This window comes from Elephas maximus, chromosome 4, assembly GCF_024166365.1.
Source record: "Elephas maximus indicus isolate mEleMax1 chromosome 4, mEleMax1 primary haplotype, whole genome shotgun sequence".
In the NCBI taxonomy this organism is placed as follows: domain Eukaryota; kingdom Metazoa; phylum Chordata; class Mammalia; order Proboscidea; family Elephantidae; genus Elephas; species Elephas maximus.
The window spans coordinates 151,859,328-151,882,440 of NC_064822.1; positions in this window are offsets into that span (position 1 = coordinate 151,859,328).

Consider the following 23,113-nt stretch of genomic DNA (forward strand, 5'->3'; position numbering starts at 1 on the left):
TCTCTTTATTGGTGCATTTTTCCATTTACATTTAGGGTAATTATGGATAGGTATGAATTCAGTACTATCATTTTGATGTCTTTTTTTGTGTGTTGACAGTTTCTTTTTCCCACTTGATTTTATGTGCTGAGTAGATTTTCTTTATATACTGTCCTTTCCTCATATTTGTTGTTGTTGATTTTGTTTCTGCTGAATTTGTATTTTTCCCTTGTATTTTATTTTGATGAGTAGGATAGTTTGTTTCCTTTGTGGTTACCTTATTATTTACCACTATTTTTCTAAATTTAAAACAAACTTTTATTTCTTTGTATCGCCATATCTTCCTCTCTGTATGGGAGGTGTATGATTACATTTCTTAGTCTCTCTTTATTATTTTAATGTTTTCTTCTTTTATGTAATAACATCGCCTTTACTCTGTGTTGGGCTTTTTTTTTTTTTTAATCTTGCTTTGTTTTTTTGGATTTCTTATTTGGGTTGACTTCTGGTTGCTCTGCCCAGTGTTCTAGTCTTGGGTTGATACCTGATATTATTGATTTTCTAACCAAAGAACTCCCTTTAGTATTTCTTGTAGTTTTGGTTTGGTTTTTACGAATTCCCTCAACTTGTGTTTATCTGGAAATGTCTTAATTTCACCTTCATATTTAAGAGAGAGTTTTGATGGATATATGATTCTTGGCAGGCAATTTTTTTCCTTCAATTTTTTAAATGTGTCATCCCATTGCCTTCTTGCCTGCATGGTTTCTGCCGAGTATTCCGAGCTTATTCTTATTGGCTCTCTTTTGTAGGTGACTTTTCTTTTATCCCTTGCTGCTCTTATAATTGTCTTTTTATCTTTGGTTTTGGCAAGCTTGGTTATAATGTGTCTTGGTGACTTTAAGATCTACTTTATGTGGAGTTTGATGAGCATCTTGGATAGATATCTTCTCATCTTTCACAATACCAGGGAAGTCTTCTGCCAACAAATCCTCAACAATTTTCTCTGTATTTTCTGTTATCCCTCCCTGTTCTGGTACTCCAATCACTCATAGGTTATTTCTCTTTACAGAGTCCCACATGATTCTTAAGTTTTCCTCATTTTTTAAAATTCTTTTTTCTGATTTTTCTTCCAGTATATTAGTGGCAAGTGATTTATCTTCGAATTCAGAAATTCTAGCTTCTACTTGCTCAATTCTGCTCCTCTGACTTTGTAGAGTTATCTAATTCTGTAATTTTATTTTTAATCTTCTGTATTTCTGATTGCTGTCTATTGATTTTTCCAGCCTGTTAAACTTGTCATTATGTTCCTGAATAATCTTTCTCATTTCTTCAGTTGCTTTATCTGTGTGTTCCTTGGCTTGTTCTGTGTATTGCCTCATTTCCTTCCTGATGTCTTGAAGGGTTCTGTATATTAAACTTTTGTATTCTGCATCTGGTAATTCCGGGAATACACTTTCATCTAAAAGATCCCTTGATTCTTTGTTTTGAGATACTGTTGAGCTGATCATGGCCTGTTTCTTTATGTGACTTGATATTGACTGTTGTCTCTGAGCCATCTATAAGTTATTATATTAGTTTGCGCTTGCTTACTGTGCCATAGCTTCTTGGTTTGTTTTGTTTTGGTATACCCCTATGGGTTGCTTGAGTGAGCTAGCTTGATTATTTTCACTTTTGGAGCTCTGGTGTCCTGTCCCCAGCTGGCTAGAGCTGTTATCAGGTATATCAGCCTAGGAGTCTATTCAGTTTTCTTGCATGAATTCAGCTCAGGTTTCCAGGTAGCTGATATCAAGTGTGTGGTACAGGCTCTGTCCTAAAGTCTTAGAGGGGCAGGGGTGATTGGCATATAAACCGGTATCTGATCGCAACAAGGGGTCACGCTTTGAACAAGGCAGTGGCTGAGAACCAACCCCCAAGTGTCTCTGAGGAAAATGCATCTCTTTTTCCTAGAGCGTGCTGGTGGATGTGCTCTGCAGAGGGACCATGGGCACCCAAAGTTTTTGTTGTAAGGACTGGGAGGTACCAGTTATCCCTGGACCCCTGTCGCGGGTGGCTGGGCAACCCAAGTGTAGCCACCAGTCCTTAGGTCCCTGTTGTGGGTACGTGAAAAGGGCCTTGTTTAATAGGCAAAGCAATGTCAAACATCAAATATCCACCTCTCCACTGTACCGCTGAAATGGTTGGAGTTTGCCAACAAGGGCCTATTCTCTCGAAATAGGCCCACACAGGTCCATGCAGAACGGAAAGTTGCTCAAGGTCCACGGACGTTTTATGCCTGGACAGGAGCCGCTTCTGTCCTGTGCTCCCCCGGTTAATGGAGCTACCAAATTATCTTTTTCCCCCCAGTTGCAAATTTTTTCCTTCCCCAAGGCTGGGAGGACAGCTCCAGGTGCTCACCAAGGTCCATCTCAGGCCTAGGGATTCAGCCGCTGAAGCCAGCTTGGGGGGGCACGTTAAAATACACACAAGTACTTAGCTTTTGCCGAGAGCGCCCTTCTCCTCAGGTTCCAGAGTTGTGAGTGGGCTGTGTGGCTGGCTGCTTCTCCCTGAGGAAACCGCGGTGGAAGGCTAGTAGCAGCCCGCGGCCGCCGCTCAGGGAATGGTGCCTGAGGGCTCCCCGCGATTCAGGTCCGGTAACTTCTCTCCGCTTCTGAATGGTCTCTTCCTTCCCCGCCCCTCAGTTCTTTGTCTAAGCTTGCCTTTGACGCTCAGGGCTCCCAGCTTGTCAGAAATATACTTGTTTCACTTGTTTTTTCAGGACTTTGTTGTAAAGAGGGCTTGACAGAAGTGTCTGTCTATTCCGCCATCTTGGCTCTGCCCCCCCAAGTGATATCTTTTGATTATCAATCAAGCTGCTTTTTTTGTTATTGTTGTTGTTCTTAAACCTTTTTGGGTTGGATTGGGTTTCTTGTCACATGAATAAGGTCCTACTTATACATAATATTAAAAATTTTAAATACACTTGCAAAACTTTTAATCCAAGAAAAATTTTTTCCAAAGCAACATGTTTTTCTCCTGAGGCCAATCTGACATTAATCAAAGACAGATTGGAACTGATATGATTGCACAACAGGAGGGAGTATAAGAAACTTTTTTTCTTTTTCACACTTTCTGGGTTTTGTATCCTTTTTTGAAAATCTGCAAAGAAATAATTTAAAAAAAAAGTCTGATTAATGTGCCTTAAAGGATCTTACATGTACTTCCTCCAGCCATATCTCATGTCTTTTTCCTCTTCACCCATTGCATCCAGCTCAACCAACCTCCTTGCTGAGCTACCATCTCAACGCCCTTGTACTTCCTTCCCTCTCTGCTTAGAATGCTCTTTTCACAGGTATCCACATGAATTTCTAACCTGATTTAGATTTCTTCTCAAACAAAATTGAGCATGAAATGCACTGAAAAAAGGAAAGGAAGGGTAAGATTTAAGAGTAGTAAAGGAGGTAATGATAATAGGCTAGGACATAATAATAGACAGAAAACCATTAATAATTAAAAGTGAAAAAAAAAATTAACTTGACCATTAAGGTCATGTGTCAAGGCCACTGTTTTGGGCACTGGCTTCCTAGAATTGATGCACCAAGTGTTGGCACATGCGAGGGTTAAACGTGGCAGGTGTTGGGGGTTTTAGGGAGTGGAGGTAAGTGATTATGATTCTATAGAATGTGTTCTTTTAATAATTCTCACTTCTTCATGGTGCTTTGTTGTCTTGAGTGTGTTCTCCTTTGATCATTATTTCTTCGGTATCTTCCTTCCAAGATGGCTTATGTATGGTATCATGTCTGGGAACACTCTTGAAAAGAATGTCTTTGAAAGTCTTGAATAATCAAGTATGACGAGAGTGTAGCTCAGAGGACAGGGTTGGTGAAGTAGGCAACTTTTTACTCTTTAACACCTAGTTGGAGTGTCAGATACAGAAATATAGGCCAGATTTTCCATGCCGCAGTAAAGGAACAAGTAGTCTCTACTCATGCTCATAAGCAGAAAAAGTCAAAGAAGCCCTTGAGATTCATACATGATATAGGTCTAGGACATCATGTGGGTAGCAGAGATAGTCCTTAACCCTTAAAACATTCAGACATTTTATTCCTTTCTTTTTTTGTGGTTATATATTGTTAAGTATTTAATTAATTAATTTATTTTATTGTGTTTTAGGTGAAAGTTTATAGTGCAAATTAGTTTCTTTTTCTTGTAGATTTTAGAGATTAGATCTTTGTTGGATCTGCCATAGCCAATTTTTTTTTCACAGTCTGTAGGTTCTCTTTTTACTCTTTTGGTGAAGTCTTCTAATGAGCATAACTATTTAATTTTTAGAAGGTCCAAGTTATCTAGCTTCATCTTTTGGAGTTTATGTGTTGTTAGTTCTGGTTTGTATTCCATTAATGCTGTGTGTTAGGACCTCTAGCATTGATCCTATTTTTTCTACTATGATCTTTATACTTTGTGGTTTTATATTTAGGTCTTAGATCCATTTTGAATTAGTTTTTGTGTATGGTGTGAGGTATGGGTCCTGTTTCACTTTTTTTGCAGATGGACATTCAGTTTTGCCAGCACCGTCCTTTAAAAAGACTGTCTTTTACCCATTCGATGGACTTTCGGCCCTTGTCAAAGATCAGGTGACCGTAGGTGAATGGATTTACATCCGGGCTCTCAATTCTGTTTCATTGGTCAATGCATCTGTCATTGTACCAGTACTAGGCTATTTTAACTATATATATAGTAAATTCTGAGGTAAGGTAGTGCAAGCCCTCCTACTTTGTTCTTCTTTTTCAATAGTGCTTTACTAATCTTGGGCCTCTTCCCTTTCCATATAAAGTTAATCATCAGTTTTTCCATCTCTTTAAAGAATGCTATTGGTATTTGGATTGGAATTGCATTGTATTTTAAATTGCTTTGGGTGGAACTGACATTTTCACATCATTGAGTCTACTTATCCATGAGCCTGGTGTGTTTTTCCATTTATGTAGATCTCCTTTGGTTTCTTACAGTAGTGTTTTGTGGTTTTCTTTTGTAAGCCTTTTACAACTCTTGTTAGATTTATTGCTAAGTATTTTATATTTTTTAGGGGCCATTATAAATGATACCGTTTTCCTGACTTCCTTTTGTTGTTCTCTTTAACAAAATCCAACTGATTTTTGTTTGTTTTCCTTGTAGCCTACAATTCTGCTGAATCTTTCTATTAGTTCCAGTAGGTTTCTCGTGGAGTCTTTTGAGTTTTCTATGTATAGTATCATATCATTCTGCAAATAGGGACAGTTTTTCTTTTTCATTACCAATTTGGATGCCCTTTATTTCTTTTTTCTTGCCTTATTGCTCTACCTAGGACTTTCAGCACAACATTAAAAAGGTTTGTCTCTCCCTTTTAAGGAAACTGAGACCTTAGGTCAAAGTGTTAGGAATAGATTTTCTGTGATGTCAATTCATATATGCTTATCCACTCAGCTATACTTACTTAATAATTTAAAATGTGATAATGGTGACATTTGAAATTCCTAAGGAAAAATACATTTTTAAATATATAATGTTGGAATGACTGCCTAAAGCCCTTTGCCATATTATATAATAAAATTAATTACAGACATAATAGAATCAATGACTTAAAAAACATCTTGAAGGAGTTTGTTGTTGTTAGGTGCTGTTATGGTTTGAATTGTGTCCTCCAAAAAGTATGTGTCAACTTGGCTAGTCCATGATTCCCAGTATTGTGTGATCATCCACCATTTTATCATCTGATGTGATTTTCCTAAGTGTTGTAAATCCTACCTCTATGATGTTAATGAGGTGGGATTAACTGCAGTTATGTTAATGAGGCAGGACTCAACTACAAGATTAGATTATGTTTTAAGTCAATCTCTTTTGAGATATAAAGGACAGAAGCCAGCAAAGAGACATGGGGACCTCATATCACCAAGAAAATAGTGCCAGGAGCAGAGCATGCCCTTTGGACCCAGGGTCTCTGTGCTGAGAAGCTCCTAGACCAGGGAAGGATCGATGGCAAGGACCTTCCTCCAGAGCTGATGGATAGAGAAAGGCTTCCACTGGAGCTGATCCTAACTTTGACTTCTAGTCTATCAGACTGTGAGAGAATGAACTTTTGTTTGTTAAAGCCATCCATTTGTGGTATTTCTGTTGTAGCAGCGCTAGATAACTAAGACAGAATTTGGTGCCATGAGAGTGGGGTGTTGCTCTAACAGATACCTAAAATGTGGAAGCAGTTTTGAAACTGTGAATGGATAAAGGATGGAAGAGTTTTAAAGTGCCTAACAGCAGAAGCCTAGATTGCCTTGAAGAGAAAGTTGGTGGAATTATGGACATCAAAGACAATTCTGGTGAGGGCTCAGAAGGAAATGAGGATAGCTGTTACACCGATGATGGCGCAGATGGCAAGAAGCAGCACCAGAGAAATGGCAGCAGCAGAATGAGAAGGCCAGTGCAAGATAGCACTGGAGCTGACCCACGGAGTGAGAGAGCTAAGTGTCTTTGTACAGGAGGTTTCCTAGCAGAGTAAGGTGCCTCTAAGAACTTATTGGTAGAACTAGGTTGCAGACCCATAGAGCAAGAGAGCTGAGTGCCTTCCAGCTGAGTGCCTTTACTAGTGGAGTGGGGTGCCTCCAGGCACTTATCAGTGGAGCTAAAGAGCTTTGGAAAACTTGTCCCCCCAGGGAAGACACAAGCAAAGAGGCCTGAGGGGCCATGAGTCTAAGGAACCAGGAAGCAGAAGCTGAAGAGACAAGAAACACTGGAAGCAGAGCTGCCTCAGTCTAATAGAGTAGGGGCATAACCTCTGGGGTCTCAAAGTGTAGGGTTGCTACTCAGACAGACTAGCAAAAAGGGGTTGCCTAAAGCCAAGGGTATTTGCAATGAAGAAGTTGTAGGTCTTGCAAACTTCTATCATACCTGTGATCTCCAGCATCTTTTCTTTGACCAAGGCCATGTTGTCCAACTACCAATCCTTCTTCTTTGTTTCCAGCTTTCACATTTCAAACACCCAAACCCAGTGCTGTCAAGTTGATTCCGACTTATAGCAACCCTATAGGACAGAGTAGAGCTGCCCCATAGAGTTTCCAAGGAGTGCCTGGTGGATTTGAACTGCCAACCCTAATTATCAATGCATCCTGATCACAATTTCAGACTGAAGAAGTTGGTAAAAATATTCAATTTCTTCATCTCTGGCCTTGGTTGTTGGTGCTTAAGTTTGAATAACAGTATTACCTGGTCTTCCATGTAGGGTTATGAATATTGTCCTATAAATGACAGCATTGTACTTCAGGATTGATCTTGAGAAGTTCTTTTTGATGATAAATGTAATGCCATTCCTCTTCAAGCTGTCATTCCCAAATAGTAGACCATGTGATTATCCAATTCAAAATGGCCAATACCAGTTCATTTCAGCTCACTAATGCCTAGGATATCAATGTTTATGCGTTCCATTTCATTTTAGATGATTTCCATATTTTCCTAGATTCATACTTTTTACATTCCATGTTCTGGTTATTAATGGATGTTTGCAGCTGTTTCTTCTCATTTTGAGTTGTGTCATATCAGCAAGTGAAGGTCCTGAGAGCTAGACTTCATCCATGCCATTAAGGTCAACTCTACTTTGGGGAGGCAACTCTTCCCAGTGTCTTTTGAGTGCCTTCCAACCTGAGGGACTCATCTTCCAGCACTGTATCAGACAATATTCTGCTGCTATTCATAAGGTTTTCAGTGGATAACTCTTTTCAAAAGTAGACCACCAAGTCCTTCTTCCTAGTCTGTCTTAGTCTGAAAGCTCAGTTGAAACCTGCCCACCATGGGTGACCCTGCTGGTATTTGAATACCAATGGCATAGCTTCCAGCATGACAGCAACATGCAAGCCCCCATAGTTTGACAAACTGACAGATGAATTTATCATAAACAGTGGCTGTACAAGTGAACTTCTCTGGGTGGAATACGCAGGAATCAAATCAACTACCTCTGTGAAAAAAGATGATGGAAACCCTCCATACCATCAGTCAGAACAAGGCCAGGGACTGACTTCAGAACAGATCATCAACTGCTCATATGCAAGTTCAAGTTCCAGCTGAAGAAAATTAGAACAAGTTCACATGAGCCAAAGTACGACCTTAAGTACATCCCACCTGAATTTAAAGACCATCTCAAGAGTAGATTTGATGCATTGAATACTAATGACCAAAACCAGGTGAGTTGTGGAATGACATCATACATGAAAAAAAACAGGAAGTCATTAAAAAGATAAGAAAGAAAGAAAAGACAAAAATGGATGTCAGAAGAGACTCTGATACTTGCTCTTGAATGTTGAATAGCAAAAACAAACTGAAAAAATAATGAAGTAAAAGAGCTGAACAGAAGATTTCAAAGGGTGGCTCAAGAGGACAAAATATTATGACATGTGCAAAGACCTGGAGTTAGAAAACCAAAAGGGAAGAACATGCTTGGTATTTCTCAAGCTGAGAGAACTGAAGAAAAAAATTCAAGCCTCGAGTTGCAATATTGAAGGATTCTATGGGGGAAAATGTTAAATGACGCAGGAAGCCTCAAAAGAAGATGGAAGGAATACACAGAGTCGTTATACCAAAAAGAATTGGTTGGCATTCAACCATTACATGAGGTAGCGTATGATCAGGAACCTATGGTACTGAAGGAAGAAGTCCAAGCTGCACTGAAGGCATTGAAGAAAAACAATGCTCCGGGAGTTGACGGAATACCAATTGCAATGTTTCAACAAAGGGATGCAGTGCTAGAAGTGATCACTTGTCTATGTCAAGAAATTTGGAAAACAGCTACCTGGCCAACTGACTGGAAGAGATCCATATTTACGCCTATTCCAAAGAAAGGTGATCCCACTGAATGTGGAAATTATCAAGCAATATTATTAACATCACTTGCAAGCAAAATGTTGCTGAAGATCATTCAAAAGCAGCTGCAGCAGTATATCGACAGGAAACTGCCAGAAATTCAAGCTGGATTCAGAAGAGGACATGGAACGAAGGACATCATTGGTGATGCCAGATGGATCTTGGCTAAGCAGAGACTATCAGAAAGATGTTTATCTGGGTTTTACTGATTGTACAAAGGCATTCCGCTGCATGGATCACAAGAAATTATGAATAACATTGGGAAGAATGGGAATTCCAGAACACTTAATTGTGCTCATGAGGAACGTGTACGTAGACCAAGAAGCAATTGATCGAAAAGAACAAGGGGATACTGTGTGGTTTAAAGTCAGGAAAGGTGTGTGTCAGGATTGTATCCTTTCACCATACCTATTCAATCTGTATGCTGAGTAAATAATCCAAGAAGCTGGACTGTATGAAGACGAATGGGGCATCAGTATTGGAAGAAGACTCATTAACACCCTGCATTATGCAGATGACACAGCCCTGCTTACTGAAAGTGAAGAGGACTTGAAGCACTTACTGATGAAGATCAAAGACCACAGCCTTCAGTATGGATTACACCTCAACATAAAGAAAACAAAAATCCTCACAACTGGACCAATGAGCAACATCATGATCAGCAGAGAAAAGATTGAAGTTGTCAAGGATTTCATTTTACTTAGATCCACAATCCACACCTATGAGCAGCAGTCAAGAAATCAAATGATGTGCTGCATTGGGCAAAGCTACTGCAAAGGACCTCTTTAAATTGTTGAAAAGCAAAAATATTACCTTGAAGACTAAGGTATGTCTGACCCAAGCCATGGTGTTTTCAATCGAATCCTATGCATGTGAACACTGGACAATGAATAAAGAAGACCGCGGAAGAATTGACACCTTTGAATTGTGCTGTTGGAGAGGAATATTGAATATACCATGGACTGCCAAAAGAATGAACAAATCTGTCTTGGAAGAAGTACAGCCAGAATACTCCTTAGAAGCAAAGATGGTGAGACTATGTCTCACATACTTTGGACATGTTATCAGGAGGCATCAGTCCCTGGAGAAAGACATCATGGTTGGTAAAGTAGAAGGTCAGTGAAAAAGAAGGAGACCCTCAATGAGATGGATTGACACAGTGGCTGCAACAATGGCCTTAAGCATAACAATGATTGTGAGGATGGCGCAGGACCGGGTGGCATTTCGTCCTGTTGTACATAGGGTTGCTATGAGTTGGAACCAACTCGATGGCACCTAACAACAACAACAACAGATAACTAAGATAGGTGCCATTTAGTTAGTTTCAACTCATAACAATCTTACGCACAACAGAAGAAAATGCTGCCTGGTCCCACACAATACTCACAATCACTGCTATGTTCGAACCTTTTGTTGCAGCCACCTTGTCAATCCATCTTGTCGAGGGTTTTCCTCTTTCTCATGACCCTCTACCTTACCACACACAATGTCTTTCTCCAGGGACTGGTCCCTGTTGGTAACATGTCCAAAGTATGTGAGACAGAGTCTCGGCCTCTTCACTTCTAAGGAGCGTACTGGCTGTACTTCTTCCGAGACAACTTTATTTGTTCTTCTGGCAGCCCATGGTAGATTTAATATTCTTCACCAACACCATAATTTAAAGGCATCAATTCTTCTTTGGTCTTCCTTATTCATTGCCCAGTTTTTGCCTGTATATGAGGCAAATGAACATATTGTAACTTGGGTCAAGCTCTCCTTACATCATTTGATTTCTTGACTACTGCTTCCATGAATGTTGATTGTGGATCCAAGTAAAATGAAAGCCTTGACAAATACAGTCTTTTCTCCATTTATCATGATGTTACTTATTGGTGCAGTTGTGAGGATTTTTGTTTTCTTTATGTTGAGGTGTTAACCATACTGAAGGTTGGAGTCTTTGCTATTCATCAGTAAGCGCTTCATATGCTATTCATTTTACAGCAAGCAAGGTTGTGTCATCTGCATATCACAGGTTGTCAATGAGTCTTCCTCCAATCCTGATGCCCTGTTCTTCTTCATGCAGTCCAGCTTCTCAGATTATTTGCTCAGCATACAGATTGCATAATTATGGTAAAGGGATTCAACCCTGATGCCCACCTTTATTGATCTTAAACCACGCAATATCTCCTTGTTCTGTTTGAACTACTGCCTCTCTCGGTCATGAGCATAATTAAGTGTTCTGGAATTTTCATTCTTCACAATGTTGTCCACAGTTTGTTATGATCCACATAGTTGAGTGCCTTAATATAGTAAATAAAATACAGGTAAACCTATTTCTGGTATTCTCTGTTTTCAGCCAAGATTCATCTGACATCAGCAATGATATCCCTCCTTCCAGGCCCTCTTCAGCTTTAATTTCTGGCAATTCCCTGTCAATGTACTGCTGGTATCATTTTTTAATTATCTTCACCCATATTTTACTTGTGTGTGATATTAATGATATTGTTTGATAATTTCCACATCCTGTTGGATCACCTTTCTTGGGAATGGTCACTAATATGGATCTCTTTCAGTTGGTTGGCCAGGTACCTGTCTTCCAAATTTCTTGGCATAGATAGGTGAGCACTTCCAGCATTCCATCCCTTTGTTGAAACATTTCATTTGGTATTTCATCAATTCCTGTAGCCTTCTTTTTCAACAATGCGTTCAGTGCAACTAGGACTTCCTTCAATACTATCTGTTCCTGATCATATTCCGCCTCCTGAAATGGTTGAATATTGGTCAATTCTTTTTGGTATAGTGACTCTGTGTATTTCTTCCATCTTCTTTAGATGCTTCCTGTGTTGTTCAATATTTTCCCCATAGAATCCTTCAGTATTTGAACTCAAAGTTTGAATTTTTTCTTCAGTTTTTTCAGCTTTCAACATGCCTAGCATTTTCTTCCCTTCAAGTTTTATAACTCCAGGTCTTTACATATGTCATTATAATACTTTACTTTGTCTTCTCGAGCCACCCTTTGAAATCTTCTGTTCACCTCTTTTACTTCATCATTTCTTCCATTCGCTTTAGCTACTCTACATACAAGAGCAAGTTTCAGAGTCTCTTCTGATACCCATTTTGGTCTTTCTTTATCTCTTTTCTTTTTAATGACTTTTTGCTTTCTTCATGTATGATGCCTTTGATGTCATTCCACAACTCATCTGGCCTTCAGTCATTAGTGTTTAATGTGTCAAATCTATTCTTGAGATGGTCTCTAAATTCAGGTGGGATATATTCAAGGCCCTATTTTGTTCTCATGGACTGGTTTTAATTTTCTTCAGCTTCAACTTAAACTTACATATGAGCAATTGATGGTCTGTCCTCAGTCTGCCCTGGCTTTGTTCTGAATGATGATATTGAGCTTTTCCACTGTCTCTTTCCACAGATGTAGTTGATTTGATTCCTGTATCTTCCATCTGGTAGGTCCACATGTATAGTCACTCTTTATGTTGTTAATAAAGGTATTTGCAATGAAGAAGTCATTGGTCTTGCAAAATTCTATCACTCAATATCTGGCATTCTTTTTATCACCAAGGCCATGTTTTCCAACTACTGATCCTTATTTGTTTCCAACTTTCACAGTTCCATCACCAGTAATTATCAATGCATCTTAATTACATGTTTGATCAATTTCAGACCTCAGAAGTTGGTAAAACTCTTCAATTTCCTCATATTGGCATTAGTGGTTGGTGGAAAAATCTCAATAATACTTGTAATAACTGGTCTTCCTTTTACGTGTATGGATGTATTCTATTACTGACAGTGTTGCACTTTACGATAGATCATTAAATGTTCTTTTTGACAATGAATGTTTTGCTATTCCTCTTTAATTTGTCATTCCTGGCATAATAGGCCATATAGTTGTCTGATTCAAAATGGTCCATTTCAGCTCACTAATGCCTAAAACATAGGTGTTTGTGCATTCTGTTTCATTTTTGACGATTTCCAATTTTTCTAGATTCATACTTTGTACATTCCATATTCTGATTATTAAAGGATGTTTGCAGCTGTTTCTTCTCATTTTGAGTTGTGCCACAATGAATGAAGGTCGTGAAGGCTTGACTCCATCCATGTCATTAAGGTTGACTCTACTTTGAGGAGGCAAGTCTTCCCTAGTTGTATTTTGAGGGCCTTCCAACCTGAGGGGCTTATCTTCCAGCACAATACCAATGTTCCACTGCTATCCATAAGATTTTCACTGGTCAGTTTTTTTCAGAAGCAGACTGTTAGGTCCTTCTTCCTAGTCTGTCTTAGTCTGGAAGCTGCTCTGAAACCTTCCCCCCATGGGTGACCCTGCAAGCCACCACAGCATGACAAACTGACGGACGCATGGTTGCTTTATTAGGCACCTTAAAATTCTTCCAGCCTCTACCCATGCTTAGTTTCAAAACCACCTCCACATTTTAGGTATCTGTTAGACCATCACCCCACTTTTCGGTATGAAATTCTGCCTTAGCTGTTTGGTGCTGCTGTAACAGAAATACCACAAGTAGATGGCTTTCACAAAAAAAATTATTCTCTAACAGTTTAGGAAGTTAGAAATTCAAATTCAGTGTGCAAGCTTCAGTGGAAGGCTTTCTCTCTCTCTCCGTTTGCTCTGGGTAAAGGTCCTTGTCATCAGTCTTTCCCTTATCTAGGAGCTTCTCAGCACAAGGACCCAGGGGAAAAAGGACATGCTCCACACCCAGCTCTTCTTTATTGGTGGTATGATTTTACTACATAAAATTTAAATTTTTGAACTTTAAGAAAATAACAAACTAAATAAAAATGAAACCTGGAAGAATATTTGAATAATATATTGCAACCAAAAGTTTGCTTTCCTAATATTTATAATAATAATAAGAAGAAGAATAAGTACTCCAATGGAAAAGAAAGCAATGGGTAAACAAAGTCCCAAAATAAATGATCAAGAAGTACATATAAAATGTTTAACCTCAAGAATAATCAACAATTCCAAAATAGAGCTACAGTGAGATCTTTCTCCCAATGTAATAGGGAAAGAAAAATTACGATAACACTAAATATTGCAGGCATGGTCGAACAGACACTTTCGTAAATGCTGATGTGAATGTAAATACATGCAGCGTTTTAGACAGAATATGTAGAAAACAGAATCATGAGGTTTAAAATATCCATCTTCTATGTTCCATCAATTCCACTTCTATGAACTTATTGTAGAGAAATAATTTAAATAAACATGTAAAAGTATAAATGCAGAACATCAGCATTGTTTCTGATATTAAAAAATTGAAAATGATGGGAATTTGCTGAAAAGATGTTCACAGTATATTATTAGGTGAAAAAAGCAGATTACAAAATAAGGATATTTAATATGATTTCTTCTGCTATCAGAGCAAGTCCACGAGAGCAAGAATACGACCTTGAGTATATCCCACCTGAATTTAGAGATCATCTCAGGAATAGATTTGACTCATTGAACACTAATGACCGAAGACCAGACGAGTTGTGGAATGACATCAAGGACATCATATGTGAAGAAAGAAAGAGGCCATTGAAAAGACAGGAAAGAAATAAAAGACCAAGATGGATGTCAGAAGAGACTCTGAAAATTGCTTTCAAACGTCAAGCAGCTAAAGCAAAAGAAGAAATGATGAAGTAAAAGAACTGAACAGAAGATTTCCAAGGGCATCTTGAGAAGACAAAGTACAGTATTTTAATGACATGTGCAAGAGCTGGAGATAGAAAACCAAAATGGAAAAACATGCTTGGTGTTTCTCAAGCTGAAAGAACTGAAGAAAAAATTAAAGCCTCGAGTTGCAATAGTGAAAGACTCTATGGGGAAAATATTAAACGGCACAGGAGCATAAAAAGAAGATGGAAGGAATACACAGTCATTATACCAAAAAGAATTAGACGTTCAACCATTTCAAAAGGTAGCATATGATCAGGAAGGAATGGTACCGAAGGATGAAATCCAAGCTGCACTGAAGGCACTGGCAAAAAACAAGCCTCCAGGAATTGACAGAATATCAGTTGAGATGATTCAACAAATGGCTGCAGCACCAGAAGTGCTCACTCGTCTATGCCAAGAAATATGGAAGACAGCTTCCTGGCCAACTGACTGGAAGAGGCCCATGTTTATGCCTATTCCCAAGAAAGGTGATCCCACTGAATGTGGAAATTATCAGACAATATCATTAATATCATATGCAAGCAAAATTTTGCTGAAGATCATTCAAAAGGGGCTGCAACAGTATATCAACAGGGAACTGCCAGAAGTTCAGGCTGGAGTCAGAAGAGGATGTGGAACCAGGGATCTCACTGCTGGTGTCAGATGGATCCTGGCTGAAAGCAGAGAATACCAGAAGGACATTTACCTGTGGTTTACTGAATATGCTAAGACATTTGAATGGGTGGATCATAACAAATTGTGGGTAACATTGCAAAGAATGGAAATTCCAGAACACTTAATCATGCTTATGAGGGACCTGTACATAGATCGAGAGGTAGTTGTTCGGACAGAACAAGTGAATACTGAGTGTTTTAAAATCAAGAAAGTTATGCATCATGGTTATATTCTTTCACCATACCTGTTCAATCTGTATGCTGGGCAAATAATCCGAGAAGCTGGGCTATATGAAGAAGAATGGGGCATCAGGAGTGGAGGAAGACTCATTAACAACCTGCATTATGAAGATGACACTTGGTGAAAGTGAAGAGGACTTGAAGCACTTACTGATGAAGATCAAAGACCACAGCCTTCAGTATGGATTACACCTCAACATAAAGAAAACAAAAATCCTCACAACTGGACCAATGAGCAACATCATGATCAGCGGAGAAAAGATTGAAGTTGTCAAGGATTTCATTTTACTTGGATCCACAATCAACACCCATGGAAGCAGCAGTCAAGAAATCAAAAGATGCATTGCTTTGGGCAAATTTGTTGCAAAGGACCTCCTTAAAGTGTTGAAAAGCAAAGATGTCACCTTGAAGACTAAGGTGTGCCTGATCCAAGCCATGGTATTTTCAGTCACATCATATGCATGTGAAAGCTGGACAACAAATAAGGAAGAGTGAAGAAGAATTGACGTCTTTGAATTGTGGTGTTGGCGAAGAATATTGAATATACCATGGACTGCCAAAAGAATGAACAAACCTGTCTTGGAAGAAGTAAAACCAGAATGCTTCTCAGAAGCAAAGATGGTGAGACTGCATCTTACATACTTTGGACATGTTTTCAGGAGGGATCAGTCCCTGGAGAAGAACATTATGCTTGGTAAAGTACAGGGTCAGTGGAAAAGAGGAAGACCCTCAACGAGATGGGTTGACACAGTGGCTGCAACATTGGGCCCAAGCATAACAACAATTTTAAGGATGGCTCAGGACCAGGCAGAGTTTTGTTCTGTTGTGCATGGGGTTGCTATGAGTTGGAACCTAACAGCAGCAACAATATGATTTATTAAAAAAATACATATTTATAAATACGATACAGACGTCATATTTATATTTATTGCAATTCATGTAAAAAAGCATATGACCCACCACAATGTTAATGATTGTATCTAAGTGAGTGGAATTTAGGTGATTTTGATTTTCCATGGTTTTATTAATGTTATAATTTTATAAAATTTTATAATTTAAAACATAACGAGATATTCTTTCCTGAAAAGCAAAAAAAAAAAAGAAAAAAAGAATAACTAAAACTGAAATAGGAATTAACAAGGCCACACTCCAAATCTGATAATGCCTCTCACTTTCCAGTTTAAAAAATCTCTACTGACTTATTTTTACTTACTGTATAAAAATCCGAACACTATCTTGGCACCCAAAGTCACTTCACATTTGGTCTTAAGTATCATATTGACTTCAATATCTATGTCTGTATCCCATGGGTTCTGACTCTGAATACTTTTGGAAAATGCCAAGTCTTTTTGCATCTCTATGGCTTTTCTGAAGAACTCAACCTTTCTCTGGAAAATATCGCTTCCTCTGGAAGGATTTCCAACTGTCCTAAGAAGAGCTAGTACTCTCCCTGCTCTGCTCTCACAGTATAATTTTAAATGACTTGCACGTTATCTTTCTAACTTCTGATACTATAATACACACTACATATGCACACAACACAACAGGTCAATACAAGTAGCATAAATGGAAGCTATGCTTTTCTTTTAAGAGCTGAAGGAATTGGCACCAGAAAAAAGTTGCAGATTAGATAGAATAAAGCAGAGATTTGTAAGGATTACAATAAGGCCAAAATAATATCAATACAAGTGTAGCTACACACTCTTCACTTGCAATTAGTTTATAGATTATATTAATAATTTGAGTGAGATCCAGAAATGATAATTTAAAGCTCCTTTCAAAGCAGTAGCTCCCAGGAGCCTGTGCTAAGGGGAAATGTAGATGGACAAACAGACAGATAATAATGTGTCATTCTCCTTGATCATGGATTCATGGAACTGTGATCATATATTTCATGGGTCTTCGAGTTGTTTCTGACTCATAACGACCCTATAGGACAAAGTAGAACTGCCCCATAGGATTTCCAAGGCCGTAATCTTTATGGAAACCCTGGTGGTGTGGTGGTTAAGAGCTATGTGTGCTAACCAAAAGGTCTGCAGTGTGAATCCACCAGGCGCTCCTTGGTAACTCTATGGGCAGTTCTATTCTGTCCTAAATAAGGCTGCTATGAGTCAGAATCAGCTCGACAGCAACGGGTTTGGTTTTTTTGGTTTAATTTTTATGGAAGCAGACTGCTACATCTTTCTCTCATGGAGTAGCTGATAGGTTTGAACCACTGATCTTTTAGTTATCAGCTGAGCACTTAACCACTGCATCATCAGGGCTCCATATTCTAATCCAAAAAGTACATTAAAATGGTTCCTTTTGAACTCTTTCCTTGGACAGCTTTTGAATGTATTGGGGAGGACAATTTGTTTTCAAATAGCATGCTAGGTCCAATCAATTGGGAGTAGCTGCCTGGAGTCCTCTGTTAACCTGTTGCCGTTGAGTCAATTCTGACTCATAGCGACCCTATAGGACAGAGTAGAACTGCCCCATAGTTTCCAGAGAGCGGCTGGTGGATTCAAAGTGCTGACTTTTTTGTTAGCACCCAAGCTCTTAACCACTGTACCACCAGGGCTCCATTCAGCAGAAAGGAGAGATTTAACCAACTGGCAATGGGTAAGGGATAAGGACATTGTAGTACATGCCAAAGATTGGCTATTACTGGTCGTATCAACCTCAAAAACTTTTCGATAATGGCAATTTAAGAGTTGGAAGACTGTATGAATTTTCTTTTTCTTTTGGCCTTTTCATTCCTCTATCCCTGTGACTTCATGTAGGGTCTATGTTCTTGGATATCATCCCAAAATAGTGTTTTTCTTCATACTCAAGTTCTATGTAAACTCTTTTTGATAAAGTAAAACACCTTTAGCCTTCAGCTACTTTGACATAAATAAAAAGATTGGATTATTGTGGTTTGATTTAATGAATCAATTGGTAAAATCACTTAAAGCAACTCTGTTTGTTCTAGTGGCTGACTAAGCGATGTTTCTTGGCTAATACTGCATTTTGGCTACCAACTTACACTAATAGACATTTTAAGAATAAGACATTTGGCAAGTTATTTGGCTGGGGATATGTGAAAAACAAGATGTCATGCTAGGGCTTGTTAAAAGTTCCTCCATGACAAACTCAAACATAAGTAATATTATTAACTGTGTCTTGGCAGCTCATTTTCTTCTTTTATAAACAGTCAAAAAAGCAGCTCTGGTTTATTTAATTCCCAGAAAAGAAAAATTGAAACCATTTAGCCTGCTTAATATCAAAACCTACCTGACCCAAAGGAAAATCAAGGGGAATTTTACAGGATACTTTATTTCAGTTACAAGGAGCCCTGGTGGCATGATGGTTAAGCACTCAGCTGCTAACCCAAATGTTGACGGTTCAAACCCACCAGCTGCTCTGTGGGAAAAAGATGTGGCAGTCTGCTTCTGTAAAGATTTAAAGCCTTGGAAACCTTATGGGGCTGTTCTACACGTCTTATAGGGTCACTCAATGTGGTCAACTCAATGGCAATGGGTTTGTTTGGTTTGGTTTTTTAGTTACATCATCCCATACACAAACCCTTTTTTTTGTTGTTTGTTTTATCTATTATGCTTTAAGTGAAAGTTTACAAATCAAGTCAGCCTCTCATATAAAAATTGTACAGACCTTGCTATGTGCTCCTAGCTGCTCTCCCTGGAGACAGCATATTCCTCTTCTCCACTCTGTATTCCCTGTGTCCATTCAACCAGCCCTGTCCCTCTCTGCCTTCTTATCTTACCTCAAGACAGGAGCTGCCCACATTCTCTAGTGTCTACTTGAGCAAAGAAGCTCACGCCTCATCAGTATCATTTTCTGTCTTCTAGTCCAGTCCCATCCCTGTCTGAAGAGTTGGCTTCAGGAATGGCTCCAGTCTTGGGCTAATAGACAGTCCTGGGACTGTAACCCCCAAGGTCCCTCTAGTCTCAGTGAGACCATTTAGTCTGGTCTTTTTATGAGAATTTGAGATCTGCATCCCACTGTTCTCCTGCTCCATCAGGGATTCTCTATTGTATTCCCTGTTAGGGCAATCATTGGTGGTAGCCGGGCACCATCTAGTCCTTCCAGTCTCGGGCTGATGTAGTCTTTGGTTTATGAGGCTCTTTCTGTCTCTTGAGCTCATATTTACCTAGTGTCTTTGGTGTCCTTCATTCTTCTTTGCTCCAGCTGGGTCGAGACCAATTGATGCATCTTAGATGACCGCTTGCTAGCGTTTAAGATCCCCACGCCAGTCACCAAAGTGGAAAGCAGGATGTTTTCTTAATACATTTTGTTATGCCAATTGACCTAGATGTCCTCTGAAGCCATGGTGCCCAGACCCCTGTCCCTGCTACTCTGGCCTTCGAAGCATTTGGTTGTATTCAGGAAACTTCTTTGCTTTTGGTTTAGTCCAATTGTGCTGACCTCCCCTGTACTGTGTGTTGTCTTTCCCTTCACCTAAAATAGTTCTTGCCTATTATCTAATTAGTGAATGCCCCTCTATCTCCCTCCCCACTCTCCTAACCACCAAGGAAAAAAAAAAATATGGAACACTTCATGAATCTGCTTGTCATCCTTGTGCAGGGGCTATGCCAAAGTGAGCGCCCATACACAAACTCTTTGACTGCAATAAGATAGAACTTTCTAAAAAGCCCTAATGCAAATTGTATCACATTCATTTCTTTTCTTATTTCTCCCTTAATGCTCTTCCTCTGACTTTTCTTTTTTTCTACCACCTTTCAGAAATTTCCAGGAATTAATCCTTTGTTCTTTGCTTCTTTAACATTTATCCTTTTCAGAAGCTCCTCCATTCTCAATATGAATTACCAACTTTACATGAATTGACTGTTAAATGTCTATCTTAAATTCCAAAATCTCTATAGTTGTCTGTAGATCACCCATGCTCATATTAAATACTGAACTTTTATCTTTCTTCCCAGAAGATTATGCCTTTCAAAATGTATCCATTCACTTATTCCCCATTTTATCATTGCCTATTATCTCTCACTTGAGTCTCTCACCAGGACCTATAACCCACTGTAACTTGTTGCCATCGAGTCGATTCCAACTCATAGAGACCCTATAAGACAAAACAGAACTGCCCCATGGAGTTTCCAAGGAATGCCTGGTGGATTTGAACTGCTGGCCTTTTGATTAGCAGCCATAGCACTTAACCACTCCACCACCAGGGTTTCCCAGGACCTATAGACTTCATAAAGTAGTCAGGTCTAGGCTTTTCCTGACCCCCTACCCACCTCTACCTAAATTTTCTTGGTTTCACTTCGGTTATCCTTTCAGAGACCTAAAAATAGGGCCACTGGAGAGATACATTTTGATTTATGAATAGTAAATTGGAGACAATGAGAATTATGATTTTAAGAGATTGCTCTGGCAGTACTGTATTTAATTGGAAAGTAGCTAAAAGGCTATTGTAATTCTTTACTGAAGTTAGAGGTGAAGGAGAAGAGGAAGGTGCAGATCATAATTACAAGTTAGCATCTGATAATGACTTTCTATGTTGTCTCTTCCAGAGAACAATCATATTTCAGATGGTTGAAAACTGAAGGCCAGAAGGAAGAAAGGAAAATACCTACATTGGCACCCATGCTTAGTGTTTGATTGATACTTGATTATTTTTTTTTCTTAATAAATCTATAGGTCAGATTAGTGGTGAAAATTTTAACTTGAATGGGTAGTAAACAGATATTTTTCCTTTAAAAATGGCTTTCTCAGTATATCTCCATTTCCATTTTGCAGCAGGAAACCCAATGTACTTCTGGGCATGTCTGCCCACTTCTTGTCTTCCCTGGGAAATTGCGTTTGATTCCTATCAGCTTCCTCATCATTTTAATATTGTGTACTTCTTGGTAGTTGCCATTTTATACTTCTTGATAGCGGCCATGTAATAATTCTGTCATTTCACTTGCACTTGTCTTAATGGCTCTGAGAGTTTTAAAACTCCTTAATGTTGGAGATAGGATTTTCTGAATCATCTCACAATATCTAACAGAATGGTTTAAGCATGTAGAGATATCTAAACATGTTTGGTGCCTTGTTCCCAAGTTCTGTTTAAGTATATTAACAAATGTTATATTATTATAGAAAATGTTCAGATAACATTATATTTCAAGAGTTTCATTTTGAGTATGTTAGGTTTTGTTTTATCCTGATTTTGTGTTTAATTCATAACATTTCTCACTTTATAAGAAATAGTCTTTAGTTTCCAGGAAGCAAACATTCTCAGAAAATTAATCTTTTGTTCTTTTGCTCCCATTATAATTTCTGTTCCCATGACGTAACTTCCAGATGTTGATGTGTTTTTTCAACATCTGTTTATGAATCTTGCTATTTGCTTTTATTCATACACCAAAGTTTTAGAGTTGTAATGAATACATATTGCAAAAAGCTCCAATTTAATTACTTCTTAAAGTATTGATAAGAATACTTCATTATTTAGCTAAGGTTAGTATAGACTGTGAGATCCAGAAAAAACCAAACTTATTTTGTGGTTCCTTTTGATGTCAAATATTGCATAATACTTTTAAAATTATATAAAGTTATTTTTTGGTATTATGCAAGAACTTTTTTTTGAATTGTAGAACTTACTTGTTATGAAGCTAGCTCTTTGCCCTTTTGTGAGCAATGACACCTCTTAATTGTAAAAAGTTATTGGCTTCTAGACTTTGTCATATAAAAGTATAAAAATTTTTAGTTATTTACCATTTATATTGTGGAAAATATTTTCATCAATATAATTTCTATCTTAATATAGTTGGAACACTAAAGAAATGCATAGACAATAAAATTTGTTAAGAATTCTTTGATAGTTTTCTATTGCTGCTGTTAAATGAAACTGGTAGGAGTAGTAGTAATAACATCAGAACCTGTCTAACTTCAAGGAGAATAACGCAAATCAATTATTCACAGACCTGTAGAGATCAGACATACCTCCACTCTCCAACCCTTTTTAACCAATTCTAACACCAGCTATACTTCCCATGACACTCTGCACTTCTCTTGGGGGTCCGATAGTCCATTGCAATGGTCACACAAAACTCACAAACTGTACTTACAGTTAAGTGGTTTATTAAGGAACAGGGTACAACTCAGAATCAGGATCAATGGGCTACAATTCAGGATCAGGATTAAGAAGCGTGTAGACAACGTCTCTCTTCTTCAGTGCAAGACAGCTCTCTCAGCTCCTCTTGATACTGCAGGTCTCCTCTCAGCCCCTTGAAGACAGTCTCCTGTCGGCCCCCTTAGGACTGCCTCTTCTCAGCCCCTGAGGACAGGCTTCTCTCAGCCTATTCAGGAGAAGCACCTCTTGGTCCTGCTGTCTATCAATCCCAGCTCTACCACTGGCCTTTCCAGGCCTCTTGCTGTCTTCAGTGTTCCAGCCTTTGACCCATGTTACAACTCTTTTAGGAGGTTACTGTCCTCCTCTCTCTCTGCTTCTTCTTTCTTCCTTCTGCTTCTCTTCCTGTCTGTAAAACCCCTGTGGGACTGGCTGCTCAAATACATAAACTCTTTGTCAGTTTCAAGGCATGACATTCGACCAAGGCCATGAAATGACCAATCCTCTCTTAGTAAGCCACGGACATTTAATTTGTATAATGAGCTACAACTCACCTCATTTGTATCGTTTAATGACCTATTCCTGCAAGGCGCATACCAATCACAGGGCAGGCTGCAGCCCAGGGGCAGACAAAAAGTCAAATTGTTTACAGCTTGCCCAGGA